Source organism: Herpailurus yagouaroundi, unplaced genomic scaffold (genome assembly GCF_014898765.1).
Source record: "Herpailurus yagouaroundi ecotype Mexico unplaced genomic scaffold, PumYag 161, whole genome shotgun sequence".
Classification (NCBI taxonomy): Eukaryota; Metazoa; Chordata; class Mammalia; order Carnivora; family Felidae; genus Herpailurus; species Herpailurus yagouaroundi.
This window is the reverse complement of record NW_024412402.1, coordinates 2,674,841-2,698,316: the sequence shown is the minus strand read 5'-3', so window position 1 is coordinate 2,698,316 and position 23,476 is coordinate 2,674,841.

Below are 23,476 nucleotides of genomic sequence, written 5' to 3'. Positions count from 1 at the left end.
CACTTGTCCTTATACAGGGGGCAATCTTTTACGTGCCAGTATGGAAAGGGCTAGTTGTCTGATGATATTTAACGACTGTGATCGCTGAGATAGATCCAGTAGAGGGATGTATCTTCTGGAGACTGGGGGTCTTCCTGGGGCGGTTCCTGCAGGGGAATGAGACTAAGTCTGGGAAAAAAATAAAAGCCCTCTGGCACTCACCACTTCCTTTTGAATTCACCTGAAGAATATGGTCTACTTCTGAGGTCAAATGTCCAGCAGTCCCTGGAGGGAGCCTGTCTTACTACTCAGTATCAGGATGAGAAGAGGGGACTTTGCTTTCTCCGCAAGTGTGTTCAGAGACTAACCTTTGAAACAGCTTAGCCAAATGGAAGATTTTTCTTTGCAGGGCTTGTAGATAAGTGGTTAATAACTTGCCCTTCCAAAAAGTAGAAATCTCCAAATATTTCCATTTAAATACATGCATTTCCTGTACTCTACAATAAATTGTATTTAGGTATTCAATTTAATTAACATTAAATATATTCAAAAGCTATTCACTTTCTCTCAAAGGCCTTATGTCTATAAAGATGAGATCACATATTCATAGAGGCTTTTATTTAAGCATATTCTCAAAGTGGCTCTTAGTAAAATCCCTGAACTTTTGCCCTAGTGTCCTGTTAATGGGTGGTGTCAGGGATTCTGGCCTTCAAGGACATGATTATGGCTTTGGCCATGCCCATTATTGATTCTATAGTGAGTCAGGTTCAATTTTGATTTAGGAGGAAGCCATTTCCTTTGATGAGGTGAATGAACTCTTCCTGGATCACCCCAGATATTCATTATCTGGCAGGAGTTAGTCACCGAAGTTCAATTGGATTCTTAGACAAAAAGAAACAGGTCTGAAATAGGGACCATCCTGCCCAGGCTCCTGGGGAGAAAGGGAAGAGGACAGTGAAAGGCTCCTCTACACAAAGGCTCGTCATGCCTAGGTTATCACTTCTCCATCTGCCCGAACTCTCGCTTCCCGTTTCTGTCCCGTTTACCTGGTCTCCTCTCCGCCTCTGTTCTATCTGCCCTTCCACCCACACTCCTGAGCTCCCTCTGCGTATTTCAGACCCAGCCTCTGCTATTCGTCCGACGAACTGGTGAGGAGTTCATGGTTTCCCCCTCGTCCAGACAGCTCTTCTCTTGGATTCAGGACAGTGGTTTTCACAGCAGACGGAACTGAGTTCAAATCCCAACCCTTCCGCTTACTAACCTCGTGACATGCCACAAGTTTTTAGGTCGCCCCAGGCTTCAGTTTAACCGGCTGTGAAAGGGGCTTAATAACACATGTCTCAGAGTTGGTGTAAAGATGAAAGGACATGAGGCATGCTAAGTGTTTAAACCGACGGGCAGCTAATCCCCAACTACATACTGGTTTGAATAACATCCTACCTTTGTCTCGCTGATGTTCCACCTCATTCACAAAGCGTTTTCTATCTCTCTACCGACGTTACCTTAACCACCACGTAAGCTGCTGCAGGAATTACTCTTAGAACGCTGTGGCACTAACACCACACGGGAAGCTATGGTATCATTGAAAGGCCACAGGCTTCCGAGGCTGCCGCTCTGGGGTTGGGATCCCGGCTCTGCCATGTCCTCGCTGCACTCTGACTGACTCATTTCACCCTTCTTGCCCTAGATAGAGACTACACGGAAGCCTCATTGGATTGTTGACTAAATAAGGTAATATGTATTGAAGGCTTAATCTGTGCTAAGTCCCGTCCTAAATTCTCATTAATTTTGTCAAAAGCACCGTCTGAGCACCATCCGAGTTACAGGGAAACTGAGGCTCAGAGAGGTTCGGGCACTCGCAAGAGGTGAGGTCGGATGTGGGCTGCGGGGACCAAGGCAGCCGTCCCAAAGTGTGCTATGCTGGCATGTTGAGTATTTTGAATAAAAGTTACTTCAGAGACAGTCCGTGCAAGAACACTCAGGCCCCTGTGTCCCCCTGAAAGCAGGAAATTAAACTCCCATGTAACAGGTACTTGGTACCAGGAGGCGAGGAGACAACCTTTTCACCAGATATGGGAAATTGAGAGCCGTGTGAACAATGCACCCTTGCTACTTTTTGCTAATTTTCTACCACAACCCAAATTCTGTTTAGAATTCCTTACCAATCCAAACGCCCAAAGTTTTGTCTTGTTTTGTTTTTGTCCTATGACATCCTCACAGAGTTACGGTCTCTTTGTCTCAAATGTAGGACAATGACCTGCCTTGGTCATTTCCTCAGGTCTCAATGTCACAGTCGGGCCTCCCCTGTGTACACATCGTAACATTTTACTTTTTCTCCTGTTAATCTGTCTGATGTAAATTTAACTTTTAGTCCAGCCAGAAGACCGTGAGGGTCCAGCAGAATGGACCCTTCGGAGCCCAGGGGTGGCCCCCGTGGGCCACTCACGAAAGGGCTTTCTGTCTGCTCGGGTGTGACCCCAGGGGAAGGCTGGGACAGTGCTCCCTGCTCGGCAATGTTGAAATGCGTTGAATGAGCAATGGTGAAATGAGCATTGCGTTATAACAGGCATTTAATAAATTTCCCGTTGATTCACATGTGTAGTGGTAACACTCCCGGCTCCTGAGGGCTTTCTGGAAGCCTCTCACGGGGTAGTGGTTTGCTTGTCAACAAGAAGGACGATGTAGGGGGCGCCTGGATGGCGCAGTCGGTTAAGCGTCCGACGTCAGCCAGGTCACGATCTCGCGGTCCGTGAGTTCGAGCCCCGCGTCGGGCTCTGGGCTGACGGCTCGGAGCCTGGAGCCTGTTTCCGGTTCTGTGTCTCCCTCTCTCTCTGCCCCTCCCCCGTTCATGCTCTGTCTCTCTCTGTCCCAAAAATAAATAAATGTTGAAAAATAAATAAATAAATAAATAAATAAATAAATAAAAAAAAAAAGAAGGACGATGTAGGAATGACCCTGACATGATAGTTAAGGGATTCTGAGCACTTATTTCGTACCTGGAAGTTGATGTGGATTACCTCACTCACTCCTCTCAGCAATCCGACAAATTACATGCTATAATGAACCCGTGTCACAGATGAGGAAACTGAACCTGAGCAACTATGTGATCTGCCTAATGCCCCGGGGCTATGAAGGCTGGAGGTTAGAAGCCCGGATTTGAAACCGGCAGTCTGATTCTGGAGCCTGACTTCTTCCCGACTTCTTAAAAATCGGCCTGATGACCTGCTGATTTCTTGTTTCACGATTCTTCCTGCAATTTTCTTTACTGTGGCAAAATATGCATGCCATACAATTTGCCATTTTAACCAGTTTGAAGCACACAGTTCAGTGGCATCAACTACAAACACACAGTTGTGCAATCACCGCCATCTGTCTCCAGAACTTTCTCATCTTCCCCAACAGGAACTGTGTCCCCATTAAACACGAACTCCTCATTCCTCTCTTCCTCCCCCTTCCTCTGCAAATGTGTTTTCTTTCAAGGTGAGTATTTCAGCGTGAAAGGTGACTGTTCTAATACTTTTTAAAAAATTTTTAATGTTTACTATTTATTTTCGAAAGAGAGAGAGAGAGACGGAGCTCAAGTGGGGGACCGTTAGAGAGAGAGGGAGACACCAAACCTGAAGCAGGCTCCAGGTTCTGAGCTGTCAGCGCAGAGCCCTGTGTGGGGCTCGAACTCACGAACTGTGAGATCGTGACCTGAGCCGAAGTCGGATGCCCAACCGACTGAGCCACCCAGGTGCCCCATGACCATTTCAATTATTGAGGACTAGTGTGAGAATTTCTGTCACGGAAGTTTTGGCAAATTCTGTACCCTGATGATTGTCTCACTCACCTTGGTCCTGAGGCCTTGTGACCTTGTTTTCTGACTGATATCAGCAGGCCTGGGGGCAGAAAGGTCTTTGGTGACAGATGGCTTCTCCCGTTTAAATCAGTCCTCTTACAGATTTTTCCCATCTCCGGGCTTGTTCATTTTTCTGTTAGTGCTGCCACATCCCCATGATGTGGGCCCAGAATTCTGAGTCACTGGCTTTACTTACGTCAAAGAGAGGAAAACCGCCGTAATTAATATCTGCCATAAACTGTGTGCTGGCTTGTTGCGTGAGGGGGAATGCTTGTATCATGGGTGTAAAATTTTCAGCAGCACCCATAGCTCAGTCACAGGTAGAGTTGACACAAAACAATCTGGCCAGAAGTACTAGAAATAATCCATCTGTATATGTAAGGAGGGGAAGTGACAGACTCTGTTCCTACTGTCCTTTCGCAGACATGCCTCTTCAGGTTGTGGATGGCATGACATTTTTCATCTTGACAAGGCCAGTTTATGAAACAGACACGGGGCAGAGCGAGAAGATCACAGTTGTTTTAATGTTCCATTCCAGCCAACGTCCTTGTGAGAGCCACTTAAAGTCACCACGTCTTTAAAATACAGCTTATTCCACAGCAGCAACGGTGCCTACGTAACATAAGATTATTTTGCATAATGTCTCTATGGATATGGATATAATTATAGATAATTTCAGTTTTTGTCTTCAGTTTCCAGGTTGATACAGACTATATTTTTGATTCCTCCCTTCTTGGTGCGTATATCCCTTGAAGTGTACTTTTTCTTCATTTTCCCAACTTCCTGGACTTTATGTCTGCTTTCACATACGATAGAAATCTTATGCCCTTTGCATCCAGCTTTACTGAGCAAGATTCTTCTGTTTTTCAATGATTTCAAACAATTCCATCATTCCATGAAGCCTTCCTCGACAAACCTAAAAGGAAGTTCATAATTTGTTTTCATTAACTTTCTTAAGGTTTACCTTTATGGGACTCAGACTTAATGGCATTTAAAACACTTTTTATTGAATGATCACATATGGAAAAGTGCACACACTTTCACTCGACAAGTCACTAAATCTCATCTGAACGTACCCACGGAATGAGAGCAAAGATAAAGAAACAAAATGTTACAGTGACTTCTAGAAGCACAGATCAGTTTTGTTTATTTTCACACTTCATATAGATAGAATCACACCATTTACATTCTTTTGCTTCCGGTATTTTTTTTTTTTTTTGTCCTACAATTTGAAATTGAGATCAGAATAAGATCGCAATTGGTTGTTATGCCATTTATGTCTTTTATATGTATCCTGTCCATCTCATATCTTTTGAAGTGTTTTAAAAAAGAAACTGGGATGCTAATCCTGTAAAGTCTCCTGTAGTCTGATTTTGCTAATTGCATCCCTTAGTTCTTATGATATGTGCCTGTCCTTAATGAAAATTGGTGGCCCGATACAGAGGCTTCATCAGATTCAGAATGCATATAAAGTCTGGCCTTACTGTTTGTGGTGTCATCAGCCACTGGGAAAGCATTGCCTGACTCTTAGATGAGGACACAGAAGCATGGAAAGGTTAAGTGATTTGGCCAAGTGCTCAAGGCAGAGCTGAGATCTGCATGAATCTATTCCACTGCACTCTACACGACAGACCGGCGTTGAAACTTACTGTAATTGCTGGGTGTGACTCAAATATTTTTGTAGTTACTAGTGACTCAAGTATCTAACTCTTGCTTTTGTGTTTTCTCTGGAAGGCAGGGGCCATGTTCTTTGTATTGCTTCTATAGTGCACAACATTATTTATGATGGCAGTGGTTATGTGTGCACTGGGGAGGAAGAATTTTACTCCGCCTTTTAAGGTTCTTCTAGCTGGACCAAAAATTAACGTGCTATGAGACAGACTGACGGTAGAAAATCAAACAAAAGCTTAATAACACATATACCTCCTGTATATGTAGTTTTTGTCGGACAGACCCAGAAATAAGTCCCAGAAATGGCTGAAACTGTAACCTTAAATACCATCTCCAGCTAAAAGATGTTGGGGGTTGGAAGTCCCTTATGGGAGGTTACCAGGACAAGTGTAGTAAGCAAGAATAAGGTTGTTAATGTAGATTTAAGGCCATGCTTTCTCCACTGATAATAGTTTCTAGAGACTTAGAGTCATCTCCCTCTTCTGGTACTGAGGGAGATACCCTTACAAATGGAAATTTTTCTTAACATGTAAATACCTCTTACAAAAAGGTAACTTCTACTGGGTTTTGAGAGTTCCTCCTGTGTCTGGTGTTTCTTAAAAATGACCAGCTTAGAATAATCAATATGCCAAAGATGCATATCTTAGGATGGCAATAGTTGCTCCCCTACATGTGAAAACAGAGTAGAAAGACCTACTTTTTAGGACATTTTTATTTTAGAAGAATGGTATTAAATTCAGCTAAATATGTATTTAGAAGCACATACCATGTGCTTAGCAAAGTGAAAATATAAATAAAAACAAGGAAAAGATAACAACCCTGCCGTTAAGGAGATCCCAAACTGGGGTGCCTGGGTGGCTCTGTCAGTTGAGTATTTGACTTTCGGTTTTGACTCAGGTCATGATTTCACAGGGTGAGACTGAGCCCCAAGTTGGGCCCTGCACTAGGCATGGAGCCTGCTTAAGATTCTCTCTCTTCCCCTCTCCCTCTGCCTCCCACTCACTCTCATTCTTTCTCTCTCTAAAAAACAAAAACACAAACACAAAAAAACAAATCCCCAACTTTTTCACAGAATCTTATGTCTGAGAGGGACTACTCACATATATATGGTCAGTGGCAAAAAGAGCTAGTTTCTGAGTCTGAAGACAGGGATTAATATTTCCCCTGTGTTGTTTTCTGGCCCTGTGATGAGGCAGACAGTTTAATGACTACAGGTTTTAGTTTCCTCATGTATAAAAAGGGAGCCTGTCCCCCATAATGGCTATGAGTTTAAATGAAATAGTGATGGCAAAGAACATTATAGTAATGATACTTCCATATCATCTCTGCTTGGATATTACAAGAATGGGAGAACCTGCTGCTTTAAAAGCAAGTGCTTCGTTTAAAAAAAAAAACTATAATTATTATAATATTTTCCTTTGAATTAACCAAAATCTTCCTTCTTGCAACTTCTGACCATTGATTCCGATCAGTATCTTCCAGTAGAAGCATAAATCTCTCTTTCTTCCCAGTGTTAATGTAAATCTTTCTCATGTTAGCCCTTCAGATACATGAAGACCGCTATCATCGCATTTCTATTTTCTAGGAAAACCATCCCCAACTCATTTGATCATTCTCCCCATGCCAGGGTTCTTGACTAGTGATTTTGCACAGAATACACATCAGAATCACGTGGGAATTTTTTTTTTTTTAATTTTTTTTTCAACGTTTATTTATTTTTGGGACAGAGAGAGACAGAACATGAACGGGGGAGGGGCAGAGAGAGAGGGAGACACAGAATCAGAAACAGGCTCCAGGCTCTGAGCCATCAGCCCAGAGCCTGACACGGGGCTCGAACTCCCAGACCGCGAGATTGTGACCTGGCTGAAGTCGGACGCTTAACCGACTGCGCCACCCAGGCGCCCCTCACGTGGGAATTTTTAACAAGCATGCAGTTTGAAAAGGCTCTCCAGGGGGCACCTGGTTCAGTTGGTAGAGCACGCAGCTCTTGATCTTAGGGTTAGGAGTTCAAGTCCAGGTTGGGGGTAGAGATTGCTTAAATAAACAAACTTAACAGAAAGGAAAAGGAAAAGCTCTCTGATTGATTTGTAAGTTCTTATTTAATTCGGTGTCTTAACTTGTTTCGAAAACTTTTCAAACTTGTCAGTACCTTCCTTAAAATATGACTCCCTAATCCAAACAAACATTACAGGCATATGTGGACCAGCTGAAGTGTTTACGTTTTGCTAGCTCTTGTAGCAAACAAATCAAAAGATGATGAACGATTAAACACAATGGAAGTTTATGTCTTACTGATAGGAGTTTAAAGTGGACTTTCCTGATTGATGGGTGACTCTCTTCCAAGCACTGATTTAGGGTACCAGACTTACTGCTTCCTATAGTTCCGGACTATTTTCAAAACCTGACCTCAAGGGTCAATAAGCTTACTACATCAAGCTGGGGGAAAAAAAGAGCATGGGGCATATGGGCATTTTTACAGACCTAGCCTGAAGCAGTGTGCATACTTTGGGTCATAAAACCACACGGTCACACCCAGTCGCAAAGAAGTGTACCTAGGAATGGGAGAACTTGAGTTTGAGGGACAGCTAGCTAGTCTGTACTGCTACTGTATATGATGTGTTATAACTACTTCTTCTGACATTAGGAATACCACCTGTTGAGGTGAATGAGTTTAAACTGCCTGGACAAGAGAAAACAACTTAAAGTGAAAAGATAAGCAGAGAGTGGAAGACAATGAAACGTTTATAACATCTCTAATGTTTGGGGTAGCTATGTTATCCTGTTAACTTATTGGAGTAACAGTCAGCTAAATGTTTTTAGTTGTGTTTGAAAGACATGCCAAGTCAGGTTCCTCTCCATTCAATAATCATTCAACTGTTTTTTTTTTTTAAATATTTTTTAATGTTTATTTATTTCTGAGACAGAGAGAGACAGAGCACGAGTGGGGGAGGGGCAGAGAGAGAGAGGGGGGGGGGGACACAGAATCCAAAGCAGGCTCCAGGCTCTGAGCTATCAGCACAGAGCCCGACGCGGGGCTCGAACTCACGAACCGCGAGATCATGACCTGAGCCGAAGTCAGACACTCAACCGACTGAGCCACCCAGGCGCCCCTCAACTGTTTTTTAAAAAACCTATTCATCAGACTTTATATCATGTTAGTTGAGAGCCATCAAGCTATTATGCAACATAGAGCAAAGCTTTGCAGCAGAAATCTTCCTTTCTTTTTAGCAGAGACATCATGTGCAGAGAAAAGGTACAACCTGTGTCGTATAATTCAATTTGCATTATAGAATACTGATTTCTATTTACTTACTGCTTCCACTATTTCTAGGCCCTCTGCTAAATATTTCACCTGCATTCAGTTTTTAAATACAACCATCTTTGTAATAGATATCATTATCTTCCTTTCACAGGACTACTGACTGTCAAAATTAGGGTTGAAAGGTAGGTATATCTTACTTCAAAGATGAATTTTTAATTGTTTTTCTGTGTCATTTCCTAGGTACACAATACCTCTTATAAAATGCCAAATAAGGAGACAGAAAATGTGAATGTTACCAGGGAAGAGTATATTGGAAGTCAGATTTGTTATGACCCTAAATAAAGAATAGGATGTAGCGAAAATGATAAAGGGCAAGAGTTTATTTAGATGTCCTATTTTTCACTAGGGAGCCCAACCATTCTATAAGCAACCATCTTCTGGGCTTTGGCAGATAGGATGTTAACAATGAAGACTGAGCTATAGGGAAGTTAGGTCTTACACTGAGGCACTGCAGTGGTTTGAGCCTCTTCAAGACACATGGATTTCCAGTGTTTGTCTCTCTATGAATATATATTTTCATTGCTCTACCTGAGGATATTTAAATATCCATAACTGAATACAGGAATTATACATGTTGGAAGCCGGAAAAAAAAAAAAAAACCCACTCTTTTGGATGCGTTTTCTAGCCAGTTTGCTCGTTCCTAATGCTATGTCTCCGCCTGGTGGGAGGTTATGGAATTACAGTAAATTTAAAAGGGCTCATTGGGTAGAATGATGATCACATCCGTTGTAAAAATCAGTCAGCTGATTACAGGAAACAAGGAAAAAAAAAAACCCTAGCAACAACAATACAAACTATGCCATTTCCTTAACTTACCTGTCCTTATTAAAGTGAATTCCTTAAGATATATTGATTTCTTCCCCACAGAGAGCTATACTGCTTTTCTGTAAGCACTATGAGGGACATTGATTGGAAGGTATCAATACTTACTGCATTTAAGGGTTGTAGCCCTTCTCAAAAAGTAATGCTTTCTTTGATGGTATGCATTTAATGGAAAGAAAAACTTCATCTAAAATAAAATTGACATCAATTCAAGGGGAGGGGGCTGTGGTGGGAGGAATAAATCAGGAATAAATTTCAAAACTTTCCCATGGATTTATATCATTCACACGCATGACTAACATAACTGGAGATTATAACAGTATTGATACGGTTTAACTAATTTGGTTGCGGTTAGTATATTCTGGCCGTTAAAGCTTTTACAAATCATATCTGTCCATTCCCTGGCAAAAGCATAAATTAACATAATATCAGCCTCTTGGTTTAGAAACAGAGATGAGAATTGCTCTATCTCTGAATCACTTGTGGCCTTTTGGGGTATATACCCTGGAGTTAGAAATAGCACGAAATGTTTTGTCATATTTGTTATGTATGGAAGCACTGAAACCAGACTGAGACCTGTATTAAAAGTGCACCTACCCTGTGTGTGAGAAGGGAGCTATGAATCAAGTTACATCAGCTTTAAAAAACTAAATGGTTCCTTAGACGGCTATGGGAAATGAATTAACAATTGGTAAACATCCTAAGAGACCTAAATTTGGTTATGTGCTTCGAATACATAATCTGCTTATGCAAAGAAGGTACTATTTTCCCAATTTACAGAGAGGGAGAAAGATAATTAAGTAACTTGCTTAGGGTCACATTGCTATTATGATATAATAATATCACAGGTATGGGTTGGTAGGCCTAGCCCCAAATCCTCATCTTTCCCACTGCTTCATTTATATTCACATCCTTCATTTTAGTGAGGAAGCCCTACTGAGACCAGCACTTAAATGTAGGATGGCCAGTTAAGGAGGTGATTCAGAGTCAAGTCAATGAAAATGCTCAATAAAAATCAAAATGGGGGCACCTGGGTGGCTCAGTCAGTTAAGCACCCCACTCTTGGTTTCGGTTCAGGTCATTATCTCGCAGTCTGTGGGTTCAAACCCACACCGGGCTCTGTGCTGGCAGTGCAGAGCCTGCTTGGGATTCTCTCTCTTTCCCCCTCTCTCTGCCCCTCCCGCATGCTCTTTCTCTCTCTCAAAATAAATAAATAAACTTAAAAAAAATCAAAACCTGTGATACCTTATACTAGTATGTGATTTCTTCTATTCGTAATATGCATTGGTTTAAAAAACCGGTTACAGACATCATTTCATGTGGTCCTGAGCAATCCCAAGAGGAAATGCAGAAATAACGGTGATCTTCTCTTTTTATAGGTCAAGAGACTGAGGCTCGGAGAAATTGTTTCTCAAGACCATCGAACAACTTTCAGTGTGTGGTTTCTGCATGCCCAAAAGGAGAGGGTAATTGTTATACATCTTTCCCCTCTAACCCTCCAACCTCCAACCTCATCATGGGCTTTCCGTGCCTGATGCAAAGCAGGGGACAATGAAGATGGGAATCACAATGGATTTTACCTCCTGGCATCCTTGTCATCCTTTGGTCCAGACTCTCAGAAGTTTATAACTCAGTACTTGTAAGTACAAAATTGTTAAAAAAAAAAAAAAAAAAATACTAATGACATCCAACAAGATGCAAATTCCAAGCCAAACATGAAAATAATGACTTCACTATTAGTGTCAATTGTTTCAAATGACCTTCGGCTACATGTTTGAGTTTTTGTTCTACTAGAAGACACATGTATTCAATAACTATTGGTCAAATTAATTGGTTACTGAAATCCACAGTACTAAGTGGAGGGGGTTGACGTGATGGGGGGCAAATTTGCCACTTGCTAACTGTGAGACGCTCTTCTGTTCAATGTTTCCTAATCATTTCTTCATCTTAAAAATAGATCTAGCATTGTCTATTTCATAGGTTTTAGTGAGGAGTAAAAAATAATAGCACATGCAGAGGGCATTGTGAACTGTAGGGTACGTGGCAGGAACTCAATTACCGTGGATATTTATAAAACATATTTTCTGAATTGTCTGAATTACATCTTACAGGAGAGAACAAAAGAACTCCATTAAACATATTAATGGCAGAGATATTTAAACATATTCCTACTGTAGCAATATATGGGCATAATCTAATGACTTATTTTAGTTCTCAAAGAAAATATGACATTTAATTGTTTCTAAAATAATGGAAAGGAAATTCAGTTAGGAGTTAAAAGGAGCTCTGGCTCTATTATTTAGCATCTCTCTGACATTGAGAAAGCCACTTAGAATCTTTGAAATTCAGTGTCCTCATCAATGAAATGAGATTATCTACCCTCATTACCTTCTATATACGTTGTTTAAAATACCAATTGATTCCTGAAAGTGAAAGGTGATTTTTTTCCCCCCTGTACTGTACTATTGTATCAATGTACCCACATAGAGCATGGTTTCCTGGCTACCTATGGGAGGAAATGGGGTCTCCTTTGCCAATCTTTGAATCTCAAATCCAGAACAGTTGACTCTAGCAGATACTTCACATCAAGAGAAAAGTGACAGATTATTTTGAATACACTGCTTCTGCTGTATTTTCCTTGGAAGCCTCTTGGGTTGACATTCGTTCCCATCAACCACGTTGTACTGAAAGCTATTTTTTTTCCAGGGGTGGGGTGCTGCAAGGGCCTTAATGGTTTGACATCAGTGACCTTCTTGGGCTGATGCTGTTGCTAGAATCCTCAGAGAGACCTTGTGTGCCCAGAACGTCCAGGGCAATTTTTCAGTCCCAGGGGCGACAGTCTAGATTGAATTAGCTTTGGCTCTTCCATCACTAAATAGATGGCACAGCAGGCCTGCCTCAGGGCATAAAAGCATCGATTCAATTCCAGTAATAGGCTTAATGAAGTACCTTCACCGTGTTCCAGGGTGCCAATTCTCTAAAAATCACCCTGAAATGTAAAGCTTAAGCAACACTGGAGCTAACCCAATCAATTTAGAGACACAACAGAAAACAAGAAAAAGTTACATCGATATTGTAAAGGATATGCTTGCATTTTCTCCAACCCTAGGGTTGAAAGTGATCTTGAGACAGCAACTAATGCAGCCCTCAGCTTCCACGGTGGATTATGATAGAACCGTCTGAAAGGAGTCAGAATCATCTCTAAATTTCTAAATGCTTAAGGTGCCACACCTGCTCTGTAACACAGCCAACTCTCTAACAACCTTTGCTGTCTTCATTAGAAGGAAATCACCCACTCGCCGAATATTGCCTTGATCCAAGAGACTTCCATGTTACGTTGACAGCCAGATACATAGAAATGACAGGAAATTAAGGGGGTAATACAAAATTATCAATGTAAACTCGCATTTTATATGCTGCTCTATTCTCCAGTGCATTTTCATACCCGGTTTCTCATAAGAAAGGATCTGCAGTGAAGTTTATGGGCCTGGGACAAAAGGAAGAAGGAATGAGCCAGTGAGGACAGATAAGGGGTGGGGTTACAGCATCCTAAGTTTGAGGGAATCTTAAATTTTATCAAATCCAGTCTCCCTCCTGCAGAAGGATGATCTCGGTCTGCCTATGTGCCGATCGTCGGCTCCTGCTCCCATATTCCTAACGCAGGGACGCGTCGAGGTGATGAGGCAGGGCTGTCCATCATCGAGTGGTTCCATCTGCTAGAATGTACTTCGTTATATTTAGCCAAAATCTGCCTCCTGTAACTCCTTCCACTTCTGCCTTTGCCTTTGGTGACAAGGAAGCAAAAGTCTGTTCTTTATTCATAGGAAAGCTATTCAAAACTTAAGGACAAAATAGGTCCCTACTATGCAAATCTTCTCTGTGCTGAACAGTCCGGCTGTTTCAGCAATGATCTCGGCCCGGCTTTTAGGTTCCTAGGTCCTCTGGGTGTGGACTTCCACCTGGAAAGACACAAGTTCCTTGCTATTCCAAAACTGTTCTGTGTCTTAGCGGCATCAGCATCCCTTGGGAGCTAGTTATAAATGCAGACTCTCAGACCCCGTGCCAGACCTACTAACAAGATGGTTTGTCTGAGCATCAAAGTTTGAGAAGCACTGTTATAGTTTGCTGGGATGTGTCTCAAAACACAGCAACTAGAATTACCTAAATCCTTCGAGCGTGGTCCAAGGACCACAAAATATTGTGCGATTATTTCGCTGGCTATGTACATTATATTTGTATTAAATCTCCTATCATTGCTTTATTTTTTATTTATTTTTTTCAGCAAATGCCTCAAATGGTTAATACCTCCTAAGGTTATGAGTAACAAGAAGGTCCCGATCTTTTTCCACACAAACTATTGTTAATCATATTTGCTTCTTCTGGTAACAGTGTAATTGATATTTTGCACCTATATATAAGAATACACACATATCATTATTAAATTTTATCCTGTTGGTTATAGCCAATTTTTCTGCTCTGTTGGGATAATTTTGAAGCTTTACTTCATCAGCCATTTCATTACTTATTTCTCCCAGCTGTATCCTTTTAAAAATAGATGAGCATGTCTCTCTTTATTTAAGACACCGATAAAAATAGTGAATAAAACAAGGCTAAGGGCAGAATGCAGTAATATATTTCTAGAAACTTCCTTCATGGAAACACAGTAAGTTCTACAAATGTTTGCTGGGACTCTGTCATGTGGTTGGAAACTACCCTGTGTTACCTATCTGGAGTACACGGAGAATGCGGCAACGTTCCTGTCCTTGAGAAGCCCACCTCTAATGTGAATTCCGAACCTGGAGATCATGCAAAGACATCTCTTGCCAGGGCTAGCATCCCTTCATTAAGCTAATTATGGTAACAGAGTCCATGTCTGTGTGCCCTGAGGCAGGTCAGCTTTGCCACCTAATTAGCAATGAAAGAACCAAAGCTAATTCAATCTAGTCTGTCACTCTCTAGACTGAGGAATTATCCCAGACATCGTGAGAACACAAGCCTCTCTCCTGAAATTATAAGAAAGGACAGCCAACACCAGAAGGTTTTTTTCTCCTGAGGAGGTCAGTGAATCAAAGAGCAAATGTGACCTTCTAAAATGCATACCTTGGAAAGAGATAAAAGAAACTCATCATATGCAAAGCACATAGCAGTATCTCAGACTGATGGCACAAGAGAGTACGAAGAAAGACCGTAATTTATGACTAATTTTGTATTAGTGAGCTGATGCTTCAGAATTGATCCACCATCAATTAAAGAGGTCAAACTCAAGATCTATAACAAATGTGAATGAATTTTAAAAAACATCCAGCTCTGTGTGAGAAAGACCTGAATGAAAACATTTAAAACTGACCGATGTCTTGAGCATTTGAGCCCATGCTAATCTAATTCAATTTTCAATTACTTTGGAATTGAAGATTCTTTGTCCCACTTGCCCTAACAACCTTGTGGGCTTCCAAATTCACTGGCATCTTCCTACTTTGCCCCTGGATCCTAACACTCTTCACTTAACAATCAATCAACAAATGTTTACAAGATTCCTTTTATGAGCCAAGCCTTCATAAAACTCACATTCTAGAGGGGAGAGATTGAAAATAAAGAAGTACGTCAGTAAATAAATGAGGTTAGTTTAGCTAGTGACAAACACTGCAAAGAAAAGAAACCATGGTAAGTTGTGAGTGACACAGGCGTGTGCTCCTTCACATTGGACAAATGTTTTCCAATTCCAAGAGAAAACTGTTTCTGGCAAAGGGAACATTCCCATCCAAATCTCCCCAAGACCAAGTCCTGGGCCCCCATTGCTTGATCCCCTCCCCCACCCAGCTTCTTCTTGTCCAATGGGTCTCAGCCGTTGTCTGCTCTACCTCATTTTCAATGGATATCCTAGATCGTGTAGCTAGTTTGAACATTATATTTATAGCACTTGCAAATTCTCTCTTATCTGGGCCTCGTGAATTGAATTCCTGGCTTAGGGTTTTCTTTCGGACCCTTCTCTCCAAGTCCACCCATGGCTCACTCCTCCGAGTAGAACCCAGGAACTTTCACTCTGTGCCCCCACAGTGCCCTGTGCTTTCCTTTCTCATGGAACTTGTCCTGCCCAGTGTCCCCATCAGGGAGTGAGCTCTTTGAAGGTGGGGGCTAATTGTCCAATGACTGTTCATCATCGAGCACAGTGTCTGACACATGTGAGGCCCTGAGACGCTTGAGATCAGTGAATAAGGAATTATTAAGTGGGTTTAGATTCAGATTTTTAACTTCACCTCATTTGGCCAAGTCATACTGCCATGTGTGTTTAATTTATATAAAAAATATATTTTTCTTCTAATGACATTAACTACCCACAGTTGTTTCATGTGGCTATATTTTCACCTTGTTAGAAGTATATTACATTTTTCCATTTAAGTTGAATTCCATTCTATTTAAAATTACTTTGGGCAACCAGTCTTACTGGAAAATATGAAATTCAGTGGGACTTTGTGGCACAAGATTTATATATTTCTAATTCACCTCTGGTATGTATCTTGATCAGTTTTAAATGACACATGGCAATATACCTTTGATTTTTCAGTTTATTTATTTAGTTAAAAAAAATTTTAATGTTTACTTTTGAGAGAGAGAGAGAGAAAGAGAGCAGGGGAGGGGCAGAGAGAGAGGGAGACACAGAATCTGAACCAGGCTCCAGGCTCTGAGAGGTCAGCACATAGCCCGATGTGGGGCTCGAACTCATGAACCGCGAGATCATGACCTAAGCCGAAGTCGGACGCTTAACTGACTGAGCCACCCAAGGCACCCCAATTTTTCACTTTAGACTTTCTATCATTTATGTGTCCTTGTTCTCCAAGAAATCTCTTGAGGTTATTTTAAACCGTTCTCCTTTGACATAAGAAGAAATCATAATTTTTCAGGAAAACCAGCCTGTGAAAACAAGCAATTTTAAGCGTGGCTTAAAATTCAAAAAAACAGGGACATTCTTACATACATAAGTAATAAAAGAAGTACTGTGATTTTGGAAAAGAAAGAAAGTCTTCATGCTTCTCCCCAAATTCTCTTGTAGCCAATGAATCTTCTGTAATTCCACATTTTTAAGATTTTCTTGTTAAAATGCAAATTCTCTTAGGAAGGATACATTAAGTCTTGTTCACACTGAAATTTAAGTGGCTAACATCAGATTTTTTTCCAGAGGAAAAGTTAATAGCTTATATACTCCCAGACTCTGAGGGGAGAAGGAAGGGAATAAGAAAGAACTAGAGAGATGTGGATATATAAAAAATGGTCTCAGAACCCCTCAATTAAATGTTGTCAAGTATGAAGTTCTGCAGGAGTTGACCTTGCCATTTGGGCAAGGGCCTGAGGTCGAGCTTGAGAGAATGTCTTTCTCTCTCTCTCTATTCTTCCCAGTTAGTTTTCAGATTCAATATTGCTAAATCCTTTAATAAGTTTCTGAGGACATACCATGAAATGTGACGAAATAAATCCCTTGCTTATTCTGGAATTCAGAGTGAAATATCCTTCATTTATTGATTTTGAGTATGCAAGTGATTCTGGCCAGTCATTTATTAGTAATGGGCAAAATAATTTAAACTATTCAATAAGTGTGCTATGCCCATCCGTGTATTTACATATGTCTTCATAAGAATCATCAAGGGTAATTTTACATTTATCTATTCAAGCTCTGGCCAACGTTGAATTTAGCAATAAATTACTCACAGGCACTTTTTATTTTAAAGCCAGATTAGGATTCCAAATTGTATGTGTTTGTCAAATACTGAATAATTCAGATGTCTTTTAATCAGTTCTCACTGCAAATGCTGTGGGTAGGAAATAGGACTTAGAAGGAAGGTGTCATAGAACCCAACAGAGAAAAAGAGCGAGAAGTGAATTAACCACTGCAGGTGGTTACTAAGAAAGCAAACGGTGAAAGGTAGAGACAGTTGATATTGGTAATTTGGATGGAAAAGTTTTTTGGGCTGATGGTGAAGGAAGGCCAGGCATGAATAAAAGCAGGTAACATTATTAAGTGCTGTGTTCTTGGAATTGTGCAAACTGTCAGATGATGGTTATCTAACTGGTCAGTGGCCATGTGACTTGAGAGCTCAAACTCGAAACCACTGCATCCTACAGAGAGGGATTCAGATATAGACAAGATGGAAGAATATGCAAAATAGACGAAGGCCTTGGGATATACAGTTTTGGGATTAGAGGCCCACACACTGTGGTTCCATCCTCTCTGTGAGCCATTCTCAGTACCTTCAGTCAGTAGCCACTTTATCTCTTCCGGAATCCCACAGAACTTTACATGGAACTCTGTCGTAACACTGGCCTAGGCTGATTTGTTCTTCATTATACACTGAGTTTTTTCAAAAATTATTTTAAAACAACTTTACTGAGGTACAATGAGGTATAACTGACACACAATAAACTGCACATAGTTAAAACATATAATTTGGTAAGTTTGACATGTGTTTTGCTCAGGAAACCATTATCAGGGTCAAGATAGTGAACATATGCACCACCTCCAATAGTTCGTTGGTGTACCATTATAATCCCTCCCTTTATCCCTTGTATCAGTCAGGTTTCTCCAGAGAAACGGAACCAAAAGGATGTATGTTATAACAAGTTGGTTTATGCAATTGTGGAGACCAAGACGTCCCAAGACCCAGGAGATTCGACGGTGTAGTTCCCACCTGAGACCATGTGCCTGAGAACCAGGAGAGCCCATGGTATAAATTCTAGTCCAACGGCTGGCAGGCTCCAGGCCCAGAAGAGTCCAAAGGCAGGAACAGACTGGCGACCCAGCTCAAATGATCAGGTAGGAGAGGTTCCCTCTCACCAAGCCTTTTTATTCTATTTAGGTCTTCAACTGATTGGATGGGACCCACCCACATTAGGGAGGGCAGTCTGCTTCACTCAGTCTACCTGTGCAGATGTTAATCTTATCCAGAAACATCGTCACAGACACACCCAGAACAAAGCTTGATCAAATGTCCAGGCCCCCTGTGGCCCAGTCCAGTTGACAGATAAAATCACACCTCTCCTCCTTGCCCCTGTGTCTGGGCAACTACCGATCTGCTTTCTGACCCCATACATTAGTTTGCATTTCTTAGAGTTTTATATCAACGAATTCGCACGTCATGTACTGTACTCTGCTTCTGTCTGTTTTCTATTGTATAGATGTATCACAAAAGATGTACATACAGGCTATCTGTAGTTTGGAACTCGTGTAAGTAAAGCTGCTACGTACAAGCCTTCGTGTGGGCATATACTTTTACCTCTCTTGAGTAAATTGCCTGGAAGCGGAATGGATGGATCACATGGGAGGTGTATCTTGAACATTTGCAGAAATGGCCACACTCTTTTCTGAACTCGTGTACCATTGTACATTCCTACTAGCAGTGCATGAAAGGTTCAGTTCTTGTAGAACCTTGCTAACACTTGGTATGGTCGGTCTTTAATTTTGTCCACTCTAGGTGTGTGGTGGTATCTTGTTTTACCTTCAATCTGAATTTTCCTGATGACTAATGATACTGTGCATCTTTTCACATGCTTATTTGTCAGCTACACATCGTCTTTGGTGAAAGCGTCAATTCAAATATTTTGGTCATTTTTATTGGGCTGTTTATTTTATTATTGATTTTTGAGCATCCTTTATGTACACGTATTTTATCGGATATATCATTTGCAAGTATTTTCTCACATCTTGTGGTTTGCTTATCTCTTTACAGTGTCTTTTTCAGAGAAGAGGTTTTTGATTTGATGAAGTTCGGTTTAACAGTTTGTTCTTTCATGCATTATGACTCAGGTGTTGTTTTAGAAAAAAATATTTGCCTAACCCCAAACTGCAAAATTCTTTTTATGTTTTCTTCCCTAAGATGTATAGTTTTAGTACCTATAATATTTTCAGTTTTTAGTTGTTCATGGTGCAAGTTATAATCGAAGTTCTTCTTTCATCTTTTCCATAAGAAAATCTCATTCTTCCAGTACCATTGGCTGAAAACACTATCCTTTCTTCATTGAATTACATTTGTACCTTTGCTGAAAGACATCTGTCCATGTATGAGGTCCTTTTTCCTGGATTCTCTACTCTACTATGTTGGTCTATTTTTCTATCTGCATGCTAAGATGACTGTTTGGATTACTATTGCTTGAAGTAGTAATAGTGTTAATCCTGAAACTTTAGTTTTCATTTTCAAAGATTTTGGCTAATTAAGATCCTTTGTATTTCAGTACAAATTTTTGAATGTCTGTAATCTCTAAACAAAAATTTTTGGAATTTTGATTACATTGAATATAGATCAATTTCGGGAGAACTGACATTTGACAGTTGTGTCTTCCAAACTGTGAATCTGATATATCTCTTTATGTATTTGGGATTTCCCTAATCTCTCTCAGCAATATCTTGTACTTCTCAGTGTATATCTATGGCACATCTTTTGTTGGATTTCTTCCTAAGAATTTCATAGTTTTAATCTTATAAATGGTACATTAAAACATCAGTTTTTAATTTTTTGTTGTTACTGACAAGATCCAACTGATCTTTGTACATTGACCTTGTATGTTGAAGCCTTACTACTACCAGTCACGAGTTCTAGGAAGTTCTTTGTAGATTACACTGGGTTTTATACATAGATTATCATGTTGTGAATAAAGACAACAGTAAAGACAGTTTTACTTCTTCCTTTCTAATTTGGATGCCCTTCCTTCCTCCCCTCCTTCCGCCCTCCTGCCTTCTCTCCCTCTAACTCTGTCTGTGTCTGTCTCTCTCTATCATATCCTCCAGCACAATGTTGGATACAAGTAGAGAGAGCACTGTTTTCCTCTGATTCCTCAGATGGTTCTTCCCCGAGCCTTGGGTGGTTTCTTCATATGCATATGCTGATCAGTATTCAGTGAAATTCTCAAGGGGGATCCTCTTTACACACCAACGTTCCGGTCTGCATGCAACTCTCATCTTCTGTACTGAGTTTTGAGAAGTCTAGTGTTGGTCTTCACAGGCTCTCAAGTCTGACTCCTGACCTCCAGGATTCTGCTGGACTCTAAGTGGTCTCTCCTCCCTACATTGTCGTCTATAAACTCTCTCCAGGCAGTAGGCTTGGGCAATTTTAGAGGTTACCTTGTTTGTTTCCCATCTCTTGGGGTTACTGTCCTTCAGTGCCTGTGTTTTACTACCTGTTGTTTCATATATTTCGTCTTTGTTTGTTTGTTTATTTCAAGGTAAATCTGGTTTTTCTTCTTAGTCAAGAAGTTATATACACTGATTAAGTCAGATCGTATTACAATGTTTTCAATGAAAAAATAACAGTTGCCACCGCCCAATACTTGTCCCCTAGCATCAATTACTTTAAAAGTTTTGAGCTGTTTCTTCTGGAATTTAACTCCATATTTCTACTTGCATGCCCATACTTCTTTTTTGAATATTTTCTTTTTCTAAATTTATTTTTAAAGTTCATTTATTTATTTTTGAGAGGGAGAGAGAGAGAGCATGAGCAAGGTAGGGGTAGAGAGAGAATCCCGGTCTCCACACTGTCAGCACAGAGCCCGATGTGGAACTCGAACTCACGAACTGTGAGATCATGACCTGAGCCAAAGTCGGGAGTCGGGCGCTCAGCCGACTGAGTCACCCAGGCACCCCCTTGATTTTTCAATTTTGGGCTTTGGCTCTCTATTCTCTATCCTGCCGAGAACATTCCCACACATGCATATTTCCCCTCCCCACCCTGACCTTCTAATTTAGGTATGTCATAATTTGTGATTACATATAAAACAGGTTTTCTATATATATATAACACCAGAAATACTGTTTACAGTTAAGCCACAGGGTACAACAAAATTAAAATTTTATCTTTAAATAGTATTTCTTTTTCTTGGGGTTTAAAATCAAGCTTGCCCCAGTATCAGATCATCTAGAAAGCTTTACAAGAATATATACTTCTAGACTCTAACTTGGATCTGAATTTGGAACTCTAGGCTGGAACCTCAGAGGAAGTATTTTTTAAAACACTCACGGGTCACTGTGACCCAGCTGGTCTTCTGAAGTTTGGGAATGACTGCCTTCGGGCTCTCACGTCATTTGCGCACAAGTGCACGGTCATAACGACGACACCGTCTTCATCACTATTGAACTGTCAGATGGCACTGAAGTTGTGCCATCCCGGACTTCTCTCTGACTCTACACATCAGTCATAACACACTATGATCTCATCTGTCAACTGGCACCAAGGTGGTGCCCTGGTTTCTGCTAACAATGACTGGATTATAATTGGACCTGACCTTGTGGACCCCAGGCATGGTGTTCAAATTGCTGGGTTCACTGAACTGAACTCAGAGTTAACAGCCTCTTTTGAGAAGTCAAATATGGGGGATTGACTCAATTGCTCACGTGCACCTATATTTCAGTGGTACCAGTTTGCAAAATTACCGATTTTGGTTGGAGGTAGCCTTGAACACAGTGTGTCGTGCAAATAAATTGTCATTAGCACCACCTGTCTCTCCATTGGCTTCTGTAGCCTAATTAGATTTCTACCATATCAGGAAGTATTCAAAGCGTGCAAATGGCAAGGCTTCACCCCGTTTAGCCATCCAGTGGGAACCAGAGTACAAGAAAGTGAATTAACTCTCTGCACTTGAAAATCTAGGGACTGTTTTTAAGAAGTAAATATTACGTTAGGCATATCCTCCTGAGACATAACCTCCAGGTCCTTCCTGGAAGATGTTTCAACCTTTCTCAATAATCATCACAAATGCTAATGCCAGATGCATAATTAACAAAGCACATGCACATGTTGGGAACTTTTGAACACTAAAGTTTGGCTTAAGAATCAGGCAGACTCCCAATATGTAAGCAACACAGTCTCTGAAGAGCTGTGCCACATAATTTACTTTCATGTTACAGTTTTGAAAGTCAATGTCCTTGCCTCATAGTCTGTCACAGACATGAATTCTAATAATTTCAAAGCCCAAGACTTTGTATGGTCCCTTCCTTGAGGGAGTATTCCACACTTCATTAGTGAAAACCGGTTTGAAAATTTTGATTTGTAGAAATACTATAAAATCTAACATACTCCATCAACCACAATTTCCCAGAACATTTGGAAACTGAACTTCATAACATCAACTTCTGCCTTTGCATGAAGCTGTGTTGCCTTTCAGGGAGCATATTAGAAAGTGTGCTTTAGGAAATAATACAAATAAGAGTTCTCCAGAACAAAGCAAACTGGCCATTAACTTATAAGTCCAGCCATCCATCTACCCATCCATCCATCCACCCATCCATCCATCCATCCATCCATCCACTCATTCGTTCGAGAAATATTTAATGAGTCCCTTCTATGGGCCAGGCACTGGGGTACTGAGAAGTACTATGAATTAAAAATAACATAGTAACAGGGAAGAAGGTAACAGGAGGCTTGGGTGGGGTGTGTGTTATTTTAAATAGAGAAAAAACCTTTGATGAAACATTATTTTGGCAGAGGCCTAAATGAAGTGAGAAAATAAGTCATGGGAATATGTAAGGAACATGTTTCAGAAAAGGGAAAAGCAGGCGCAAATGTCCTGAGGCAGAAGCCTGTTGGGATGTTTCAGAAATAGCAAAGAGGACAGAAGAATAAAAGGGATGGGAGATGGGATCAGAAGGTCAGAAGGGAGCCAGGTCTTGCTAGAGTATGAAATGTGATTTGAACATGATTTTAAATGTGAACAGAGGCTGTTGGCAGGTCTTATGCAAGAGAGTGACATGGCCTGACTTAAGTTTTTAGAGGATCCCTGTGAATGCTTTGTGGAATTTAGATATGGTAAAGGCAGGGGCAGGGAAACCCAGGGAAGGAGGCAGAGGTTTGTAGCGTTTGGGACC